The sequence below is a fragment of the Pristiophorus japonicus genome, unplaced genomic scaffold (genome assembly GCF_044704955.1).
Source record: "Pristiophorus japonicus isolate sPriJap1 unplaced genomic scaffold, sPriJap1.hap1 HAP1_SCAFFOLD_332, whole genome shotgun sequence".
In the NCBI taxonomy this organism is placed as follows: Eukaryota; Metazoa; Chordata; class Chondrichthyes; family Pristiophoridae; genus Pristiophorus; species Pristiophorus japonicus.
The window spans coordinates 306912-328822 of NW_027253128.1; the positions used below are offsets into that span (position 1 = coordinate 306912).

General features: G+C 46.2%; 1 non-coding gene across 1 annotated transcript; it reads right to left on the bottom strand.

The window, feature by feature from the left end:
• Nucleotides 1–15661: 15661 nt before the first annotated feature.
• On the bottom strand, nt 15662–15734 carry trnav-cac (transfer RNA valine (anticodon CAC)). Its single transcript has one exon. It is a non-coding gene; the product is annotated as a tRNA-Val (tRNA).
• Between the last annotated feature and the right edge of the window lie 6177 nt (nt 15735–21911).

Consider the following 21911-nt stretch of genomic DNA (forward strand, 5'->3'; position numbering starts at 1 on the left):
TTTAACATGGGGTGACCGTTGCACACCAGTCACCACACGGGCTTGACAGAGCTGGGTCTTGGTCCAGTGGCAAGGGTTAACCAAGACCACAGGAGACCAGCTCTGCTGCATGGACCCAGTGCCCACACATATCGTAGTGTGGGCTGGCCCGTGCTGCCCCTGGGCCCTCGGCTCTTCTGGGCCCCGTACCCCCATCCGTCACACCTCCTCCACGATCTGTCGCCGCTCCTCCACCATAAACATTCACCGCATCTCGCCACAAACACTCGCCGCTCATCCGCCCCGACCTTCCCACTCCTCTGTCCCTGGGCCCTGCCGATGTTCCTGCTCACGCTCCAAAATGACGACCAGGGTTTTGATGACGTCACCCAGACGCCCTTTTGAAAAATGTCGGTATTTGTTTAAATACCTGAAAACTGTTAACATATATGGAATAAAGCTTGAAGCACCTCCCGGAATTCCTTCTAAGATGGGATTATGGTTTGTTGATCCAGATTCCAGAATCCATGGAGAGATGTTACCCGTGGTATAAGGTGGTGTGGCTGGATTCCGATGGACTGCATTGTTAGCTTACCAACTTCGCTTGTTGTTTCAGTATCATCGCGCTGGTCCCTCGGAGAACAGTGTGAAGTGGTGGGAGGATAAATGTGGCCAGGATTCGTGTCCTGGTCAATATTTATCCCTCAATCAACATCACAGAGACAGATGATCTGGTCATCATCACACTGCTGCCTATAGGAGCCTGCCGTGTGCAAATTGGCGGCTGTGTCTCCCACACTACAAGAGTGACCGCACTTCAAAAAGTACTTCATTGGCTGCAAAGCGCCTTGAGACATCCATTGATATCTTCCTGCAGTCCGCCACTTTCTTCTTCATTATCTACCACTCAGCCTATTTTAGTGTCATCTGCAAACTTCTTACTCATACCCTCAACATTTCAGTCCAAGTCATTGATGTATACCACAAAAAGCAAGGGACCCAGCACTGAACCCCTGTGCGGAACCCCACTGGATCACAAAATCACCCATCAACCATTATGCTTTGATTCCTGCCTCTGAACAAATTTTGGACCCAACTTGCACTTTGCCCTTGAATCCCATGGTCTTTTACATTCGTAACCAGTCTGCCAAGTGCGACCTTATCAAAAACTTTGCTAAAGTGCATCATACCACTGCCCTCATCAACCCTCCTGGTTACCTCCTCGAAAAATGCAATGTGAGTTGTTCGTCTATATGAAGATCTCTATAAGCATTTTGTTCATGTTTAATCACAGGAATATCTGCAGTCAGGAGCTGAAAAGGAATTAAAACCTAATACCGGCTTAGGGACAATCAGAATACTTAATCACAGACAAGGCACCGGAAGGCTGGAAGGTAGATCACACCGGTTGTGGGAGAGCTGGTTGGCGGTGACATGGAAGTGTCTGCAGTGTGCGGGACCAGACTGCTTCCACACATCCACAATGAATATCCCACCCTTTATTTCGGAAAAGTACAACTGAGAGTGGACAAGTTCCATCCCGGTCGGAGCAATCTGAAGCTTTAACTGACTGACACCCTGGTTTTGGATGTCTTGCAGAAAACGTATGTGTCAGTCTCTGTTGCGCGTTTGGCTGTTGATCGAAAGGTTGGTGGTTTGAGCCCACCCAGAAACAAAGCCTTGAACTGTTTTTCCCTAAGGTTCCAGGTTGGCATTGTGTGTTTTGGCTGCACGAATATATTCCGCAAACATTGACAGCTGTGCTGTTATCCAATGAGTTCCCACTCCAATACATTTCTGAGTTTTAAGTTCATGTAAAACGATAACAATTTTTTACATGGATCATGTTCCTCCATCCAGTCCACTAGAAATAAATGAAGTTATTGGGTTTCAAGAAACTGGTGGAAATTGATTCTGTTGGTAAAAATATAGAACTGGAACTTCGGTCTCAAGTGCTCCTCCTCTCAAGAATAGACAAACACACAATCAATGGTTTTACAACTGGGTCATAAACACTTATAATTTTAAACTATTCTCATAAAATACAGCGTGTAAATGAGATAGAGATGAAAGTTCATCACATGCAAAGAGAAAATGAATGATTGAAGATACCACTGTCCCTCAGTAACTATATTATTATTTCTTTCATTCTGAAAAATGCTATCGGTTAATTAATGGTGATTAAATGAATTCTTATTTTTTCACATTTGCTGCATGTCGTCAATTTTATAAGGTTTGAAATTAAAAACGGTGTTACAAAAGTTACTGCCCTGACCTGGAACCGAAGCTGTTTTTCGGTGGTATAAGGAGTGGTTTTACCCAATCATTTAAAGATGATTTCAAAGAATCACGTGGCGTTAAATTCAGATCAAGGTTACGATGTGTTTCGGTGTGAAACAAGTGGATTGAAAAGGACAATAATGACACCAAGCATTACGATGCAGTGATGCAGCAATGCAGCGTTCCCTGCTGGTCCAGTGATTAGAATTCGGCGCTCTCACCACCGCGGCCCTGGGTCGATTTAGGGCCAGGGAAATTGCACTTGCATCAAAATTAAAACCTTATAAGAAAGAGTCACATGCAACTCATGTGGAAAAAAAAGTTTAATTTATTTAAACATCATTAATTAACCCATTGCAGAACTTCAACCATTTATTTTGCCCTGAATACGTGAGGAAATTTTATCCCGACCTCATTGTATTTGAGGAGCATGGTCCAGCCCCGGTATCTCCACCTGTGAAAGTAGGAAACTGCTGGAAATACACAACAGGACAGGTAGCCTTTGACAACAAATTAAACCCAGGTTACAGACTCTCTTCCTTCCCCTTCCCTTTGCGGGACACTTGTTCCCCTTTAATTTTACAGACTGACTGAGTTCACTAACCGCGGGTAGAGAGTAGGTGCCTCCGTGGCCCCACTGTGCTAACATGGAAGATAACACGATGGGGATGTGGGGTGGTGGGTGGGGATCAGTGACATGTTTGTGTAAAAGGCAGCGGAGGAGAAGGATTGACAGCTGTCAGTGAGGGACAGAAGTTGTTTAAGGTGAGCCAGCACATTCCCGATCAGCACAGAAGGCATTCACTGGTCAGCTGCCCTCTGCTGTACTTCTGGTCAGAGCGGTTTCCGCAGTGGAGCCGTTATCACGTTTGCTTTCCACGCGGAAGGATCCCGTGCAGGAAGATTATGTTTAAACTTGCTGTGGATGAACAGCCATGGGCGAGTTTATTCTCCTGTCAAAAGGGTGACAGTGGCTTCTCCCTTATTCTTTAATTGCTCTTTATTTCACTTCACTAAATAGATACATTTTAGTGAGAGAAATTGTTCCAGAGTGTCGCCCACTTCATCTTTTGTTCCCTTTAAAACACATAAAATGAGGCCGGGGGAATAAATACAGAAAACAAAACAGAGGGATAGAGACAAGAGGAAGAGAGAAGGGGAAATAATGTCCCCACCCAGAACTAATGCAGAAACCCCTCTGCTGCGCTCGGGGTGGCCAAAAACAGTCTGGATACAGTAACGTCCCAACAGCTCATTGACTGTTGGAGTGGGAGCGTGTGGCGCTTCAGAAGACAGGTCGAAAAAGCAAAGTCACTGATTCGGTCCCATGTGCTTCTCCAATCAAGAATAGCAACACGCAAAAATGCTTTTATAAAAGTTACACCTGATCTCCAGATTTGTCAAAAAGTTAGCTCGTTGGTCGAGGGGTATGACTCTCGTTTCTGGCTTGTTAATTGAAATTTGCGAGAGATCCCGGCCGAGCCCATTATTCTGTCGCGAATTTTGAAATTGCATCGAACGTTTGCAAAGAAGGACTTACATTTCTGCAGTGCCTTTCAGGAACTCATGACGCCCCAAAACGCTTTACAACCGTTGAGTTATGTTTGAAGTGATGTAGTGTGGGGAAAGATGTGCCCGAATCACCCCACATGAACCTCAACTCTTTGCGAAGGAGTTCGGTGCAAATAATCAGGTGCCTCAGGGACTTGGACTTTCTTTGAATGAGTTCTGCTTGTACCTGCATTCAAGCTTGAAACAGCAACTGGGCTTCCATCACACGGGAGCAGCGTGTAGCAGTTAGCGAGTAGGTGACGAGGTTTGGGGTTGATGTGCATCACTTTCAATATTTGAAATTTCACCAAGCGAAGATATGATGAATCCAACTGTCCCTGTCAGCATTTTGCTCGGGTTTAATCACAGGAATATCTGCAGTCAGGAGTTGAAAAGGAATTAAAACATAAGACCGGCTTCGGGACAATCGGAATACTTCGTCACAGACAAGGCACCGGAAGGCTGGAAGGTAGATCACACCGGTTGTGGGAGATCTGGTTGGCGGTGACATGGAAGTGTCTGCAGTGTGCGGGACCAGACTGCTTCCACGCATCCACAATGAATGTCCCTCCATTTATTTGGGTAAAAAGTACAACTGAGAGTGGACAAGTTGCATACCGGTCGGAGCAATCTGCAGCTTTAACTGTCTGACTCCCTGGTTTGGGATGTGTTGGAATTTACATTTAAGTTAGTCTCTGTGGCGCAATGGGTTAGTGCGTTTGGCTATTAATCGAAAGGTTGGTGTTTAGATCCCACCAAGAGACGATGCATTTAACTGTTTTTTCCCCGAGGATTCGGTGCCGCACAGTTCCAGGTTGGCATTGTGTGTTTTGGCTGCACGAATATATTCCGCAAACATTGCCAGCTGTGCTGCTATTCAGTGAGTTCCCACTCCAATACTTTTAGAAACATTCATTTCATGTAATAACAATTTTTTACATGGATCATGTTCATCCATCCAGTCCACTAGAAATAAATTATGTTATTGGGTTTAAAGGAACTGGTGGAAATTGTCTGACCTATCGTTATGGCTTTGCTCAGATTCTGAGTTTCAACAGTCAATAGCTTGCGAAGGATTACCTCATGGCCAATGCCAAGCACAAAAAGTCTCTCAACATTCGTTTTGGAATCCGTCAAATTCGCAATGTCCTGCGAGTTGCCTTAATTCGACGACATAGCTCGCCACTTCCTGGCCCTCCGACCGTTGGCACGTGTCGAACCGATACCTCGTCATCAGAACGCTTTCTTTAGAATTTAGATGCTCGCAGACCAGCGTACACAATTTTTCATAGGATTTAGTTGTTGGTGTCACCAGAGCTAGAAGATTCTTCATGAGGCCATAGGTTGTTGCCCCACAGACGGTAAGGAGGATCGCCCTTCATTTGGCAGCATTCTCGTCCCCTTCCAGCTCGTTGGCCACGAAGTATTGGTCCAGTCTCTCCACGAAGGCTTCGCAATCATCCACTTCTGAGAACTTCTCCAGGATACCAACTGTTCTTTGCATTTTTGCGTGCTTGTTCATTGTCTCGTCGCCAATTGATACGCTGATAATAAAGGATGAAACTGAATACTGTGAACAATGAGTAAGTGTGACCTTAGCTCCTGTAGTAAGACTCCAGTGTATAGTTACCTCATGGGTGGCCACTTATATACCGTGCTCCCAAGGGATACTGGGATCCCTTGGGACTCCAACAGGATGGCCCTCTGGTGGTGGTGTGATACAGGTGGCCAATGGTTAAATACATAACACAAGGTGTGTATGGAAATCAACTATCAAAAGCCCTGTCATTAACCACAGGAGTTTCCTGCAATTTTCTGATCGCAAAGCGATTTCAGTCCTTGTCCTTAAAATTGCAGACGCGGAAATTGGGGAGTTTAATGACTTTGAAAGGAGAACATTGTTGTTTGGTGCAGTTCTGGTCAGAGAAATGTTTGTGAAAGGAACTTTTTGCAGAGAGAGGGATTGAGCATTTCAGCTTGTTGCTGAACACTCCTCTCTGGGCGCTGAGCTAAGCAGCAGTTTCTGTCGTGTCGTGGTAATCACATTTGCCTCACATGTGAAAAATTCCTGGTTCAAGCCTGGGCAGAAACATTATTTCTCAAGCAAAAACTTGTCTGCAATATAATTGAATAAAAGCTGTTTTGGATACCTTGTTGCATGAGCAATGAACATTTAAAACCAGTCTCCTCAAATACAGATTGTGTAAAATCAGATAGGGGATAAAACTTCATCAAAGATTAAAGTTTCATGAATTATTAAAGTTCAGTTATTGAAGTTTTGACTGTCCCTGTCAGCATTTCATTCATTCTCTGAAACAACACAATCGGTTAACACCAGCAGATCAAAGCTGCATTTGAAACCACAAACAACTCATTAATTATTCGCTTTTCCCCAGTTCCAGAGCTCAGAGAGTTATTATCCATCCCTGAGATGCAAGCTACCTCAGACCTGGACCAAACCTCCCTGTGCACCGAGCAAAGTCTCAGGAAAATCCCGGGGGAGAGGTTATCCCGGTCACTGGGCCTTCCAGCAGCCCTGAACAAGTGCCCGGTCTGAAACTTTCCAGAGTAATAACTTGTAACTGGAGCATCTAACAGTAAGGACGGCCGAGCGGTCTGAGGCGCTGCTTTCATTATTTGATTAAATTATCAACTCTCCCTCAGTTCGCATTTTTATCATTGTGCAAAAGAAGATCATGGGTTCATTAATGATGTTTTCCTCTGAAAGCAACATAAAAGTTGAAGGAAAATCATCGCCCAATGTTGGGGCTCTATCCCACGACCCTGCAAGTAACAGTCTCATGCTCTACCGACTGGGCAAGCCAGGCTTCGTAACATTTACCCTGTCAATCCCTTGCAGAATATTGTGTGTTTCAATGGGATCGCCTCTCATTCTTCTAAACTCTGGAGAGTATCGGCCCATTCTACACAATTTCTCACCATAAGACAGTCCTCTCATCCCAGGAATCAATCTGGTGAACCTCTGTTGCACCACCTCCCAGGCAATTATTTCCTTCCTCAAAGAAGGAGACCAAAATTGTGCGCAGTATTCCAGGTGTGGTCTCACCAGGGCACTGTTCAATTGAAGCAAGACTTCCTTACTCTTGTACTATGGGCTATATATTTGGTACTATGGGCCGAATATCCTGTTTTTCCTCTGATTCTCCGGTTGTATGAAAAGTTATTAAAATTCGACAGTCGCTCAGCAAATATATTTGTATTTCCTTCAGTGTACAACGCATGTGGCTGGATTAATGATGATTCAAACAATTATTCAGTCTCTCACAGACTTGAATTATTTTTGTCAATTTGCTCTGTAAAAATGCTTTCTCTGACCAGGAAACAAACCCAGAGCGCGGCACTGAGAGCACCAAATCCTAACCACTAGACTACCAGGGAACACTGCTTGCAGCCTCTGCGATAGCTTTAAATATAGTCAGCTTACAATCACAGCTGAGAATTGTGCGGTGACACGGGGTGTAACTGGATTTGCTGGGAGCAGTGTGGAGGCCCCGACCTGCGTGAGAACACCAGCGGCAGGTCGGGGCCATAAAAGGAGCGGTGAGCGGCGGCCTGGGAGCAGCGTGGTGGTGTACCACGGCAAGGTACCGCGCGAGCTGGTGCAGGAGGGCGACGGCAGCGAAGAGTGATGTCATCAAAGTCCAGGTCGGTGATTGGAGCGTGGGCAGGTGCAGCAGGAGCAGCGAGAGACGGTGGAGGGATGTGATCGGGGCCCAGGGGCGGCGTGAGTTCAGGGCCAGGGGCCCAGGGGCAGCACGGGCCAGCCCACACTGCGATATGTGGGGGCACTGGGTCCGTGCAGCAGAGCTGGTCTCCAGTCGTCTTGGATAACCCTTACCACTGGAGCAAGACCTCGCTCTGTCAAGCCCGTGTGATGGCTGGGGTGCAACGGCCACCACACGTTAAAAAAATCCACGCACATGTATCTTCCACCCTTCAACATGCAGTTCGGGACCTGGAATATTAGGTCCATCATTGAAACACCTGTGAACTCATCCTTTTTTGGCGTGGAAGCAAGTCATCCTCGCTTCGAGGGACTGCCGATGATGATGATGAACTGGATTTGCTGCAGTCCGCGGGCAGCAGGTGATGAAAGCGGGCGTGAGAGGGTGAGTGACAGGTGGGCACTGCTTCTGATGCTGTCTGACCCACGGTGGGAGTGGCCGGGGATTTTAAAGCCCTTTCATTGCACCAATGCAGGGTAAATGAAACTGTGTTTCAGGAACCTTCATGTATACAAACATGGGCACTCTGCACTGTAGACCTCGTGGTGCAACGGTAGTGTGTCTGACTCCAGATCAGAAGGCTGCGTGTTTATATCACGTCGGGGTCACTGTACTTTTCCATATTGTTCTTCCGAAATTGAGATTTTCTTTGCTGGATCACAATTTGCTTTCCCACCCATCTTTGTACCATCAGCAAACTTGGCTCCATTACACTCGGTCCCTGTATCCCTGGGATAGGGGAGGGAAGAGACACCGGAGAAGTGTGAGCTTGTGGACCGGAGAAGTTGCAGCTGCTGGAGCTGTGAGTTTTATCGGGGAGGGACGGAGGGAGAGCCCGCCGAGCGACCGGAGAAGCTGAGAAGCTGCTGTGCTTTTCATCGGGTTTGACACTGTTTAAAAATGGCAGAGTGCCAAGTTTTCTCTCCCTACTGCCCATGTGCGAAGGTGTCGGCAGTGTTTTCGGCGCAGGCATTTGGCTCCGCCCCCCACTTCATCATCGACACCACACCAGGACTCCGGGGACTGTACACAGCGGCCAGGATGGGGCGAGTTTTTCCCTGCGCCGTTTCCAGCGAGCAAAGTCGGTGCGCTTGAGGTCAGTGCGCCGACTAAACTGCTTGGGGAAAATCTAGCCCTTGAAGAGTAAGGAGTACACTGAAGGAAATACAAATATGTTTGCCGAGCAACTGTCAAATTTTAATAACTTTTTATACAACCGTCGAATCAGCAAAAAAACAGGACACTCGCCCCATAGTACCTAATATATAGCCCACAGTACAAGAGTAAGGAAGTCTTGCTACAATTGTACAGGGCCCTGGTGAGACCACACCTGGAGTACTGCGCACAGTTTTGGTCTCCTTATTTGAGGAAGGAAATAATTGCCTGGGAGGTGGTACAACAGAGGTTCACCAGATTGATTCCTGGGATGAGAGGACTGTCTTAAGTTGATAGATTGTGTAGAATGGGCCGATACTCTCCGGAGTTTAGAAGAATGAGAGGTGATCTCATTGAAACACACAATATTCTGAAGGGGATTGACAGGGTAGATGCTGAGAGTTTGTTTCCCCCGGGCTGGAGTGTCTAGAACCAGGGGGCACAGTCTCAGGTTAAGGGGTCGGCCATTTAAGACAGAGATGAGGAGGAATTTCTTCACTCAGAGGGTTATGAATCTGTGGAATTCTCTGCCCCTGTGGATGCTGAGTCTCTGAATATATTCAAGTCTGCGTTAGATAGATTTTTGGAGTCTCGGGGAATCAATTGATCGGGAGATCGAGCGGGAAAGTGGAGTTGAGATCAAAGATCAGTCATGATCTTATTGAATGGTGGAGCAGGCTTGAGGGGCCGTATGGCCTACTACTGCTCCGATTTCTTATGTTGTTTTCTGTGCTGTCTCTGTGAAAGAAATTTCCAATTAGTCCCATTCCCCAGCACCCTGCAAATGTTTCTTTTTCAACGATATTTCCCTTTGGAAAGTTAATATTAATTCTGCTTCCAAAACCCGGTCAGGCAGAAAAATATTCACATTAATTTTATACAGTCCCATTTTAAACAGGCTTTGCATGTCATGAATTATTATCCCTTCCCATTTTACACACAGCATTTTAGGACATTGCTTTAAAATGTTTGGTGCCTGTGACACCAGCCATTGTTAGATTTAGTCACACACCATCCTGACTTGGAAATATATCGGTCGTTCCTTAATCGTCACTGGGTTAAAAGCCTAGAACTCCCTCCCTAACAGCTCTGTGGGAGCATCTTCACCACACGGGCTGCAGCGGTTCAAGATGGTGCTCACCACTATTGTGTTCCTCACACAGATGAGGCTGCACACAGAGAGATTAAAGTAACAGTGACCTCAGTTTTTAATAAGACATTCCAGTGTGAGGAACAGGCCTCAGGGACCGGCTTATATATAGTGCTCCCAAGGGATGCTGGGATCCCTTGGGACTTCAGGGGATAAGCTCCCTAGTGGCGGAACATGGGAGTGCATGCTTTACAGATATACAACATCACTCCCCGCAAAGTCAAAGTGCAAACTATTTACAAGGTGAGGCGGTCGGGAGCCTTTCTTTCGCTGGTGGACCGCCTCAGTACAAATGTCTGTTCTGGTGTGCTGTCTGTGCCCTCGCTGGGCTGGCGTGTTGTTAGCCCTGCAGGGCTGCTGGGTGAGCCTGGCCTTGCTGGGCTGTTGGGCGTGATGGGTTCGATTTCCTGGTCCGGCGTGGTGTCGTTGATCCTTTGGGTGTGTGTTGTGGACTCGAAGAAGGTGGTGTCTGCTGTGGGTTGTTCAGGGCAGTCTGTGAACCGCAGCCTCGTTTGTTCCAGATTTCTGCAAATTTGTCCATTGTCCAGTTTGACGACAAAACCCGATTCCCTTCTTTAGCTATCACCGTGCCTGCGATCCACTTGGGACCATGTCCATAGTTTAGCAAATACACAGGGTCATTCAGATCAATTTCCCGTGACACAGTGGCGCGACCATCGTTTACATTTTGCTGCTGCCACCTGCTCTCTACCTGATCATGCAGGTTGGGGTGAACCAGCGAGAGTCTGGTTTTAAGTGTCCTTTTCATGAGTAGCTCAGCCGGGGTCACCCCTGTGAACGAGTGGGGTCTCGTGCGGTAGCTGAGCAGTACTCGCGACAGGCGGGTTTGGAGTAAGCCTTCTGTGACTCGTTTAAGGCTCTGTTTGATGGTTTATACTGCCCGCTCTGCCTGCGCATTGGAGGCTGGTTTAAACGGGGCCGAGGTGATATGTTTGATCCCGTTGCGGGTCATGAATTATTTAAATTCGACACTGGTGAAACATGGACCGTTGTCAATGACCAGTAGGCCAGGCAGTCCGTGGGTGGCAAACATGGCCCTCAGGCTTTCAATGGTGGCGGTGGCGGTGCTTCCCGACATTATTTCACATTTAATCCATTTTGAAAAAGCATCCACCACCACCAGGAACATTTTACCGAGAAACGGGCCCGCATAGGCGACATGGATCCTCGACCATGGTCTCGAGGGCCAGGACCACAAACTTAGTGGTGCCTCTCTGGGCGCATTGTTCAACAGAGCACATATGCTGCATTGCCATACACAGGACTCTAAGTCAGAGTCGATACCGGGCCACCACACGTGGGATCTGACTATCGCTTTCATCATTACTATACCCGGGTGTGTGCTGTGGAGATCCGAGATGAACGTCTCCCTGCCCTTTTTTGGTAGCACTACACGATTACCCAACAACAGGCAATCTGCCTGAATGGACAGCTCGTCCTTTCGCCGCTGGAACGGCTTGATTAGCTCTTGCATTTCAACGGGGATTCTGGCCCTGCTCCCATGCGGTACACGGTTTTTTATTAGGGACAGCAGAGAATCTTGGCGGGCTGTGACAGGTGATTTATAATTTCCAAATGCTTCCATGACCATCAACACGTCTGCGGGCTACACCACCATCAATAAGTTTGCAGGCAGCACCATTTCCACCCCTGTAATGGGCAATAGTAGCCGACTGACAGCGTTCACACAGATCTTGGTGCCTGGCCTGTGGCCGATGGTATAGTTAGAGGTTGATAGCACGAGTGCCCACCTTTGTATGCGGGCTGAGGCATTAGTATTTATCCCCTTGTTTTCAGTGAACAGGGATGTGAGGGGCTTGTGATCGGTTTCCAGCTCAAATTGGAGGCCAAACAGATACGGATGCATTTTCTTTACCACCAACACACACACTAATGCCTCTTTCTCAATCATATTGTAGGCCCTCTCGGCCTTAGACAAGCTCCTGGAATAATAGGCGACAGGTTGCAACTTCCCCGCAACGTTAGCTTGTTGTAATACACACCCGAATGCGTACGACGACGCTTCACTTGCTCGCACAAGTCTTTAACACCGGTTATACAATACAAGCAGCTTGTTGGAGCATAAAATGTTTCTGGCTTTCTCAAAAGCAATTACTTGTCTTTTTCCCCAGACCCAGTTCTCAACTTTGCGCAATAACACATGTAGGGGCTCAAAAAGGGTGCTTAACCCTGGTAGGACGTGACCAAAATAGTTGAGGAGGCCCAGAAACGGCCGCAGCTCCATGACGTTCTGTGGCCTGGACGCGTTCCTGATAGCCTCTGCCTTGGCGTCTGTGGGCCGAATGCCATCTGCTGCGATCTATCTCCCCAAATACTCCACTTCTGTTGCCATGAAGACACATTTCAACCTCTTCAGCCACAGCCCTTTGCGATCCAGTCGCTGGAGGACCTCCTCCAGGTTTTGTAGGTGCTCAGCGGTGTTCCGACCCATGACCAATATGTTGTCCTGAAAGATCACTGTGCATGGTACGGACTTGAGTAGGCTCTCCATGTTTCTCTGGAAGATCGCTGCAGCCGACTGAATTCCAAACGGGCATCTGTTGTAGACGAACAGTACCTTGTGCGTGTTGATGCAGGTGAGGCTCTTCGAAGACTCCTCCAGCTCCTGAGTCATGTAAATCGAAGTCAGGTCGAGCTTGGTGAACGTCTTGCCTCCTGCCAGCGTCGCAATTAGGTCGCCTGCCTTAGGTAGCGGGTATTGGTCCTGTAGCGAGAAACGATTAATAGTTACTTTATAATCGCCGCAAATCCTGACTGTGCCATCACTTTTGAGTACTGGAAAAATTGGGCTAGCCCACTCGCTGAATTCCACTGGGGAGATGATGCCCTCGAGTTGCAGCCTGTCCAGCTCAATTTCCACTCTCTTCCTCATCATGTGAGGTACTGTTCGCGCCTTGTGGTGAATGGGTCGTGCCTCTGGGACCAAGTGGATCCGCAACTTCGCCCCGGAAAAGTTTCCAAATCCTGGCTCAAAAAGGGAAGGAAATTTTTTAAGAACCTGGATACATGAGGCCTCATCGACATGTGATATCGCTCAGATGTCATCCCAGTTCCAGCGGATTTTTCCCAGCCAGCTCCTTCCAAGCACTGTGGGGGTCATCGCCCGGGACAATCCAGAGTGGCAGTACATGCACCATGCCCTCGTAGGTGACCTTGACCATGGCGCTGCCCAGGACAGTGATAAGCTCTTTGGTGTATGTTCTCAGTTTCGTGTGGATGGGATTCAGGGCTGAACTGAATGCCTTGTTGCATCACAGTCTCTCAAACATCTTTTTACTCATGATGGATTGGCTGACGCCAGTGTCCAGTTCCATGGCTACGGCTAAGCCATTCAATTTTACGTGCAGCATAATAGGTGGACATTTCGTCGAAAATGTGTGCACCACGTGTACTTCAGCATCTGCCTCCTCTCTCGAAGGCTCTAAATTGCTTTGATCCACCATGGACCGATCTTCCTCCGCCACATGGTGGTTAGCAGGTTTTGCAGAGCTTGCAGCTTGTTTGCAAGCTCATTGGAGGTGCTCCATTGTTCCACAGCACTTGCAAACATACCCTTTGAAGCATCATGAATATGCTGAATGGAAGCCTCCACAACGCCAACAAGCTGTGAATTGCCTTGCATTTATTCTTTGTTGGGGACTCTGAGTTATCTGGATCACCTGAGGCCTGCTGGCAGTTACAAACTCGTGGGTTCTGCCCTGTACATTTCTGCTCGCAAAAACAGTTCCAGTTAATTTATGAACATTGCTAGCACTTGTGTGCTGAGAGATTTGTTGGGTGTTATCACTGGTGGACATAAACACCTGTACTGTCGCAATGGCCTTACTGAGGGTCGGTGTCTCTACAGTCAAAATTTTTCGAAGGATGCTCTCTTGGCCAATGCCCAGTACAAAAAAGTCTCTGAGCATTTTCTCCGGGCAGCCATCAAACTCACATTGTCCTGCAAGTTGCCTTAGCTCGGCGACGTAGCTCGCCACTTCCTGACCGTCAGATCGCTGGCACGTGGAGAACCGATACCTCTCCATCAGCACGCTCTCCCTCAGGTTAAGATCCTCCCGAACCACGGTACACAGCTCCTCATATGACTTTTCTGTGGATTTCACCGGAGCCAGAAGATTCTTCATGAGGCTGCAGGTCGGTGCCCCACAGACTGTGAGGAGGACCGCTCTCCTTTTTGCAGCGCTTCCTTCTCCATCCAGCTCGTTGGCTACAAGGTACTGGTCTAGCCGTTCGACATCGGCTTCCCAGTCCTCACCCTCCGAGAACTTCAACAGGATGCCCGCAGTTTGCTGCATCCTTGCGTTGGATTCGTATTCTCGTCGTCAGTTAATGTGTTCCTAAAACAGATGAGGCTGCACACAGGGAGGTTAAAGTAACAGTGACCTCAGTCTTTAATAAGACACTCTAGAGTGAGGAACAGGCCTTGGGGGCCGGCTTATATACAGTGCTCCAAAGGGATGCTGGGATCCCTTGGGACTTCAAGGGATGAGCTCCCTGGTGGCGGAACATGGGAGTGCATGCTTTACAGATACACAACAACCACCAGCTTCTCAAGGGCAATTAAGGTTGGGCAATAAATTCTGGCCTTGCCAGTGACACCTTGATCCTGTGAACTCATGTAAAAAAACACTATTTTAGGAGTCTGGTTCAAAATATTAATTGCTGACGACACCAGGAATCTGGGGAAACTTTTGTCAAATTGGGCTTACAACTGGAGCGGTAATTCTACCGTGCACAAATAATAGAATCAGTATTGAAGGTCAAATCACATGGTGCTCATTTTCAGAATCAACGCAGTAAGATTTGAAATAAAGTGAAGGAATTTTATGGTGAAAGGATTTGGAAATTAAATGTGACTTGTACTTCGGTCTTTAATTAAACTTTGTGGCGTCTGTCTGCCGTTCATGTCTCTGTTGAATAAGGAAGGAGGGGTTTGACATTGACCAGACTGCACTGCTCCTGATATTTGTGAGCTCATCGGTTATAATGCGATGTTTGTACCCATTGGTCAGTGCCAACTTTCGCTAAGCTGTTACTTCCTGAAACCAACTTTGTGAAAAGTTTGAATTGGTCTTAATGCAGTCACTGCCTGGTGTTTATGTTGTCATTGCAATCCCCTTCTTTCACACTGAAACAAATCGTAACCGTGTTTTTAAATTAGCAGTGTGAGATATTGACAGAGTATTTTCAAATGCTTCACAAAACCATTCCGATCCCTTCAGCTTCCAGGGTTCAATTCCCAGTTAGGGAAGTAATTTTGCTACCACCGTTTTTAATTAAAATGAAGTAATTTAACTAAATTACATAGATGACCCAAAGCACTTCAGAGTGGTGTCAAAACAAATGAGTTGGTAATTAGAAATCAGGAATGTCAGAAGTTGGACTTAAGTTTCTGGGATGGAGTATAAATAATCCTCTGTGCACTGGAACTGGGAAGGGTGAATAATGAATCAATTGTTTCCGGGTTTGAAATGCAGCTTTGATCTGCTGGTATTAACCGATAGCATTGTTGAGCAGAATGAAAGAAATGCTAACATGATCACTGAGGGTCAGTCGAAACTTCAACAACTTAATTTTAATAATTTGTGAAACTTTAATCATTGAGGAAGTTTTATTCCCTTTCTGATTTTACACAGTCTGTATTTTTGGAGACTTGTTTTAAATGTTCTTCATGGAATCAGAGAAGTTTACAGCACAGAAGGAGGCCATTGTTGCATGAGCAATGAACATTAAAAACCAGTTTTTGTTTCAAAAATAATGTTTCCGCCCGGGATTGAACCGGGGACCTTTCGTGTGTGAGGCGAACGTGATAACCGCTACACTACGGAAACTGCTGCTTAGTGCAGTGCCCAGAGAGAAGTGTTCAGCAACAAGCTGAAATGCTGAATCCCTTTTTCTGAAAAAATTCCTTTCACAAACATTTCTCTGACCGAAACGGCACAAAACATAAATGTTCCTTTCAAATGTGCCAATTATTTTCATTAAACTTTTATTTTGCTTTCATGGGATAACATAATTAATGATTCGATAATTTTCTTTTGCACAATGAAAGAAATACTAACTGAGGGAGAGTCAATACGTCAATAATTTGTTCTGTGCTCTGCATGTTTGTAATGTCGCCAAGTTTGCTGATGATACAAAGATATGGTGGGAAAGCAAGTTGTGAGGAGGACGCAAACAATCTGCAAAGCGATATTGATAGGCTCAGTGAGTGGGCAGAAATTTGTCAGATGGATTATAATGTGGGAAATATGAGGTTATCCACTGTGGCAGCAATAATAAAAAAGCAAATAATTATTTAAATGGGGAGAGATTACGAAATGCTGCGGTGCAGAGGGACCTGGGGGCCCTTGTACATGAAACACAAAAGGTTAGTATGCTGAAACATTCTCTCTGCATTCACCTTGTCAAGCCCCCTCTTAATCTTACACGTTTCCATAAGATCACCTGTCAATCTTCTGAATTCCAATGAGTAGAGGCACAACCTACTCAACCTCTTCTAATAAGTTAGCCCCCTCATCTCCGGAATCAACCTAGTGAAACTTCTCTGAAGTGCCTCCAAAGCATCTATATCCTTTCTTAAATATGGAAACCAAAACTGCACGCAGTGTTCCAGGTCTGGCCTCACCAATACCCTGTATAACTGCAGCAAGACTTCTTTGTTTTATACTCCATCCCCTTTGCAATAAAGGCCAAGTTTCCATTGGCCTTCCTGATCACTTGCTGTACCTGCATCCTAACCTTTTGTGTTTCATGCACAAGTACGCGCAGCTCCCGCTGTACTGCAGCACTGTGCAATTTTTCTCCTTTTAACTAATAACTTGTTCTTTAATTTGTTCTGCCAAAATGCATAACCTTGCACTTTCCAACATTATACACCATCTGCCAAATTTTTGACCACTCACTTAACCTGGCTATGTCTTTTTGCAGATTTTTTGTGTCCTCCTCACACATTGCTTTTCCTCCCATCTTTGTATCATCAGCAAACTTGGCTACATTACATTCGGTCCCTTCATCCAAGTTGTTAATATAGATTGTAAAGATTGAGGTCCCAGCACTGAGCCCTGCAGCACCCCACTAGTTACTGATTGCCAACCAGAGAATGAACCATTTATCCCGACTCTCTGTTTTCTGTTAGTTAGCCAATCCTCTCTCCATGCTAATATATTACCCCCAACCCCGGGAACTTTTATCTTGTGCAGTAATCTTGTCAAAATGCCTTCTGGAAGTCCAAATACACCACATCCACTGGTTCCCCTTTATCCACCCTGTTCATTACACCCTCAAAGAATTCCAGCAAATTTGTCAAACATGACTTCCCTTTCATAAATCTATGCAGACTCTGCCTGACTGAATTATTTGTTTCCAAAAGTGGGAGGAGCAGTGTCCGGAGGAGGTGTGAGCAGCGGCCTGTAAAGGCCCAGCGGGAGTCCGGGGATCGGCGGCAGTCGGAGGAGCAGCGGCTGGAGGAGCAGCGAGCAGCGAGCTACAGCTGGTGCAGGGGCAAAAGTAAAAAATAAGTCACAAGTAATCAAAGGGTGAAGTCACAGCCAAGAGGGTAAGTGATTGGCTGGTTGAGTGGTGAGTAGTTTTCTGTTTCTTTGATTTCTTCTTGTTCTTAGCAGCAAGGAAACTTTGGAATTGTTGCCAAATTCAGTAAGTCTAATGGTTAAGTCATAGCAGGAGAGCTCGAACACATGTCATGCTCCCCCTGTGCTATGTGGGAAGTCAGGGACGCTTCCAGTGTCCCGGATGACTACATGTGCAGCAAGTGTATCCATCTGCAGCTCCTGACAGGCCACAATGTGGCACTGGAGCTGCGCACGGATTCACTCTGGAGCATCCGCAATGCTGAGGATGTCGTGAATGGCACGGTTAGTGAGTTGATCACACGTAAGTAAAGGTTACTCAGGCAGAGAGGGAATGGATAAACATCAGGAAGAGCAGTGGAAGGAAGACAGTGCAGGAGTCCCCTGCGGTCATCCCCCTGCAAAACAGATACACCACCTTGTGTACTGTTGGGGGAGATGACTCATCAGGGGAAGGCAGCAGCAGCCAAGTCCATGGCACCATGGGTGGCTCTGCTGCACAGGAGGGCAGGAAAAAGAGTGGGAGAACTATAGTGAAAGGGGATTCTATTGTAAGGGGAATAGATAGATGTTTCTGCGGCTGCAATCGAGACTCCAGAATGGTATGTTGCCTCCCTGGTGCAAAGGTCAAGGATGTCTCGGAGTGGCTGCAGCGCATTCTGGAGGGGGTGGGTGAATAGCCAGCTGTCGTGGTATATATGGGTACCAATGATATCGGGGAAAACTGGATGAGGTCCTCCAAGCTGAGTTTAGGGAGCTAGGAATTAAATTAAAAGGTAGTAATCTCAGAACTGCTACCAGTGCCACGAGCTAGTCAGAATAGGAAATGCAGGATAGCTCAGATGAATATATGGTTTGATGAGTAGTGCAGGAGTGTGAGATTCAAATTCCTGGGACATTGGAACCGGTTCTGGGGGAGGTGGGACCAGTACAAATCGGACGGTCTGCACTTGGTCAGGACCGGAACCAATGTCTAGGGGAATGTTTGCTCGTGCTGTTGGGGAGGGGTTAAATTAATATGGCAGGGGGATGGGAACCTATGCAGGGAGATAGGAAGAAGTAAAATGGGGGCAGAAACAAAAGATAGAAAGAAGAAAAGTAAAAGTGGAGGACAGAGAAACACAAGGCAAAAATCAAAAAGGGCCACATCACAGCAAAATTCGAAAGGGACAAAGTGTATTAAAAAGACAAGCCTGAAGTATCTGTGCCTCAATGCGAGGATTATTCGTAATAAGGTGGATGAATTCACTCAGAGGCAGCAATTCACGAATATGTTATAATTGGGATTCCAGAGACATGGCTCCAGGGTGACCAAGGCTGGGAACTTAACATCCTGAGGAATTCAACATTCAAGAAGGATAGACAGAAAGGAAAAGGAGGTCGGGGAACGATGCTGGTTAAAGAGGAAATTAACGCAATATTAAGGAAGGACATTAGCTTGGATGGTGTGGACTCTGTATGGATAGAGCTGCAGAATACAAAAGGGCAGAAAACACGAGTGGGAGTTGTGCACAGACCACCAAACAGTAGTCGTGAGTTTGGGGACAGTATCAAACAAGAAATTATGGCTGCGTGCAATAAAGATACAGCAGTTATCATGGGCGACTTTAATCTACATATAGATTGGGCTAACCAAACTGATAGAAATACGGTGGAGGAGGATTTCCTGGAGTGTATCAGGGATGGTTTTCTAGACCAATATGTCGAGGAACCAACTTGAGGGCTGGCGATCCTAGACTCGGTGATGTATAATGAAAAAGGACTAATTAGCAATCTTGTTGTGCAAGGCCCCTTGTAGAAGAGTGACCATAATATGGTAGAATTCTTTATTAAGATGGAGATTGAAACATTTAATTCAGAGACTCGGGACCTGAATTTAAGGAAAGGTAACTTCGATTGCATGAGATGTGAATTGGCTAGAATAGACTGGCAAATGAGACTTAAAAGGTTGACGCTGGATAGGCAATGGCAAACATTTAAAGATCACATGGATGAACTTCAACAATTGTACATCACTGTCTGGAGAAAAAATAAAACGGGGAAGGTGGCTCAACCGTGGCTAATAAGGGAAATTAGGGATAGTGTTAAATGCAAGGAAGAGACCTATAAATTTGCCAGAAAAAGCAGCAAACCTGAGGACTGGAAGAAATTTAGAATTCAGTAGAGGAGAACAAAGGGTTTAATAAGGAGTGGGAAAATGGAGTATGAGAGGAAGCTTGCTGGGAACATAAAAACTGACTGCGAAAGCTTCTGTCGATATGTGAAGAGAAAAAGATTAGTGAAGACAAACGTCGGTCACTTGCAGTCAGAATCAGGTGAATTTATAATGGGGAACAAAGAAATGGCGGACCAGTTAAACAGATACTTTGGTTCTGTCTTCACGAAGGAAGACACAAATAACCTTCCTAATGTACTCAGAGACCGAGGGTCCAGCGAGAAGGAGGAACTGAAGGAAATCTTTATTCGTCAGGAAATTGTGTTCAGGAAATTGTTGGGATTGAAGGCTGATAAATCCCAGTGCCAGATAGTCTGCATCCCAGAGTAGTTAAGGAAGTAACCCTCGAAATAGTGGATGCATTGGTGATCATTTTCGAACAGTCTATCGACTCTGGATCAGTTCCTATGGACTGGAGGGTAGCTAATATAACACCACTTTTTTAAAAAGAAGGAAGAGAGAAAACGGGTAATTATCGACCGGTTAGCTGATATTAGAAGTGGGGAAAATTCTGGAATCAATTATTATGGATGAAATAGCAAAGCATTTGGAAAGCAGTGACAAAATCAGTCCAAGTGAGCATGGATTTAGGAAAGGGAAATCATGCTTGACAATCTTCTAGAATTTTTTGAGGATGGAACTCGGAGAGTGGAAAAGGGAAAACCAGTGGATGTAATGTATTTGGACTTTCAAAAGGCCTTTGACAAGGTCCCACAAGAGATTAGTGTGCAAAATTAAAGCACATGGTATTGGGGGTAATGTATTGACATGGATAGAGAACTGGTTGGCAGACAGGTAGCAGAGAGTCGGGATAAATGGGTCCTTCTCAGAATGACAGGAAGTGACTAGTAGGGTGCTGCAGGGCTCAGTGCTGGGATCTCAGCTATTTACAATATACATCAATGATTTTGATGAAGGAATTGAGTGTTATATCTCCAAGTTTGCAGGTGACTCTAAGCTGCGTGACAGTATGAGCTGTGAAGAGGATGCTAAGCTGCTGAAGAGTGACTTAGAAAGGTTAGGTGAGTGGGCAAATACATGGCAGATGCACTATAATTTGGATAAATGTGATGTTATCCACTTTGGTGGCAAAAACGTGAAGGCAGATTATTATCTGAATGGCGGCAGATTAGGAAAAGGGAAGGTGCAACGAGACCTGGGTGTCATGGTGCATCAGTCATTGAAATTTGGCATGCAGGTACAGCAGGCGGTGAAGAAGGCAAATGGCATGTTGGCCTTCATAGCTGGGGGATTTGAGTATTGGAGCAGGAAGGTCTGACTGCAGTTGTACAGGGCCTTGGTGAGGCCTCACCTGGAATATTGTGTTCAGTTTTGGTCTCCTAATCTGAGGAAGGATGTTCTTGCTACTGAGAGAGTGCAGCGAAGGTTCACGAGACTGATTTTCTGGATGGCAGGATTGACATATGAGGAGAGACTGGATTGACTGGGCCTGTATTCACCGGAGTTTAGAAGAATGAGAGGGGATCTCAAAGTAACATATAAAATTCTGATGGGACTGGACAGGTTAGAGGGAGGAAGAATGTGCCCGATGTTGGGGAAGTCCAGAACCAGGGGTCAGAGTATAAGGGATAAGGGGTAAGCCATTTAGGACCGAGATGAGGAGAAACTTCTTCACTCAGAGAGTTGTTAACCTGTGGAATTCTCTGCCGCAGAGAGTTGTTGATGCCAGTTCATTTGATATATTCCAGATGGAATTAGCTGTGGCCTTTATGACTAAAGTGCTCAAGGGGTATGAAGAGAAAGTAGGAAAGGGGTACTGAGGTGAATGATCAGCCACGATCTGATTGGAATGTAGAAACATAGAAAATAGGTGCAAGAGTAGGCCATTCGGCCCTTCGAGCCTGCACACCATTCAATGAGTTTATGGTTGAACATGCAACTTCAGTACCCCATTCCTGCTTTCTCGCCATACCCCTTTATCCCCCGAGTAGTAAGGGCTACGTCTAACTCCTTTTTGACTATATTGAGTGAATTGGTCTCAACAACTTCCTGTGGTAGAGAATTCCACAGGTTCACCACTCTCTGGGTGAAGAAGTTTCTCCTCATCACGGTCCTAAATGGCTTACCCCTTATCCTTATACTGTAACTCCTGGTTCTGGACTTCCCCAACATTGGGAACATTCTTCCTGCATCTAACCTGTCCAAACCCGCCAGAATTTTAAACATTTCTATGAGAGCCCCTC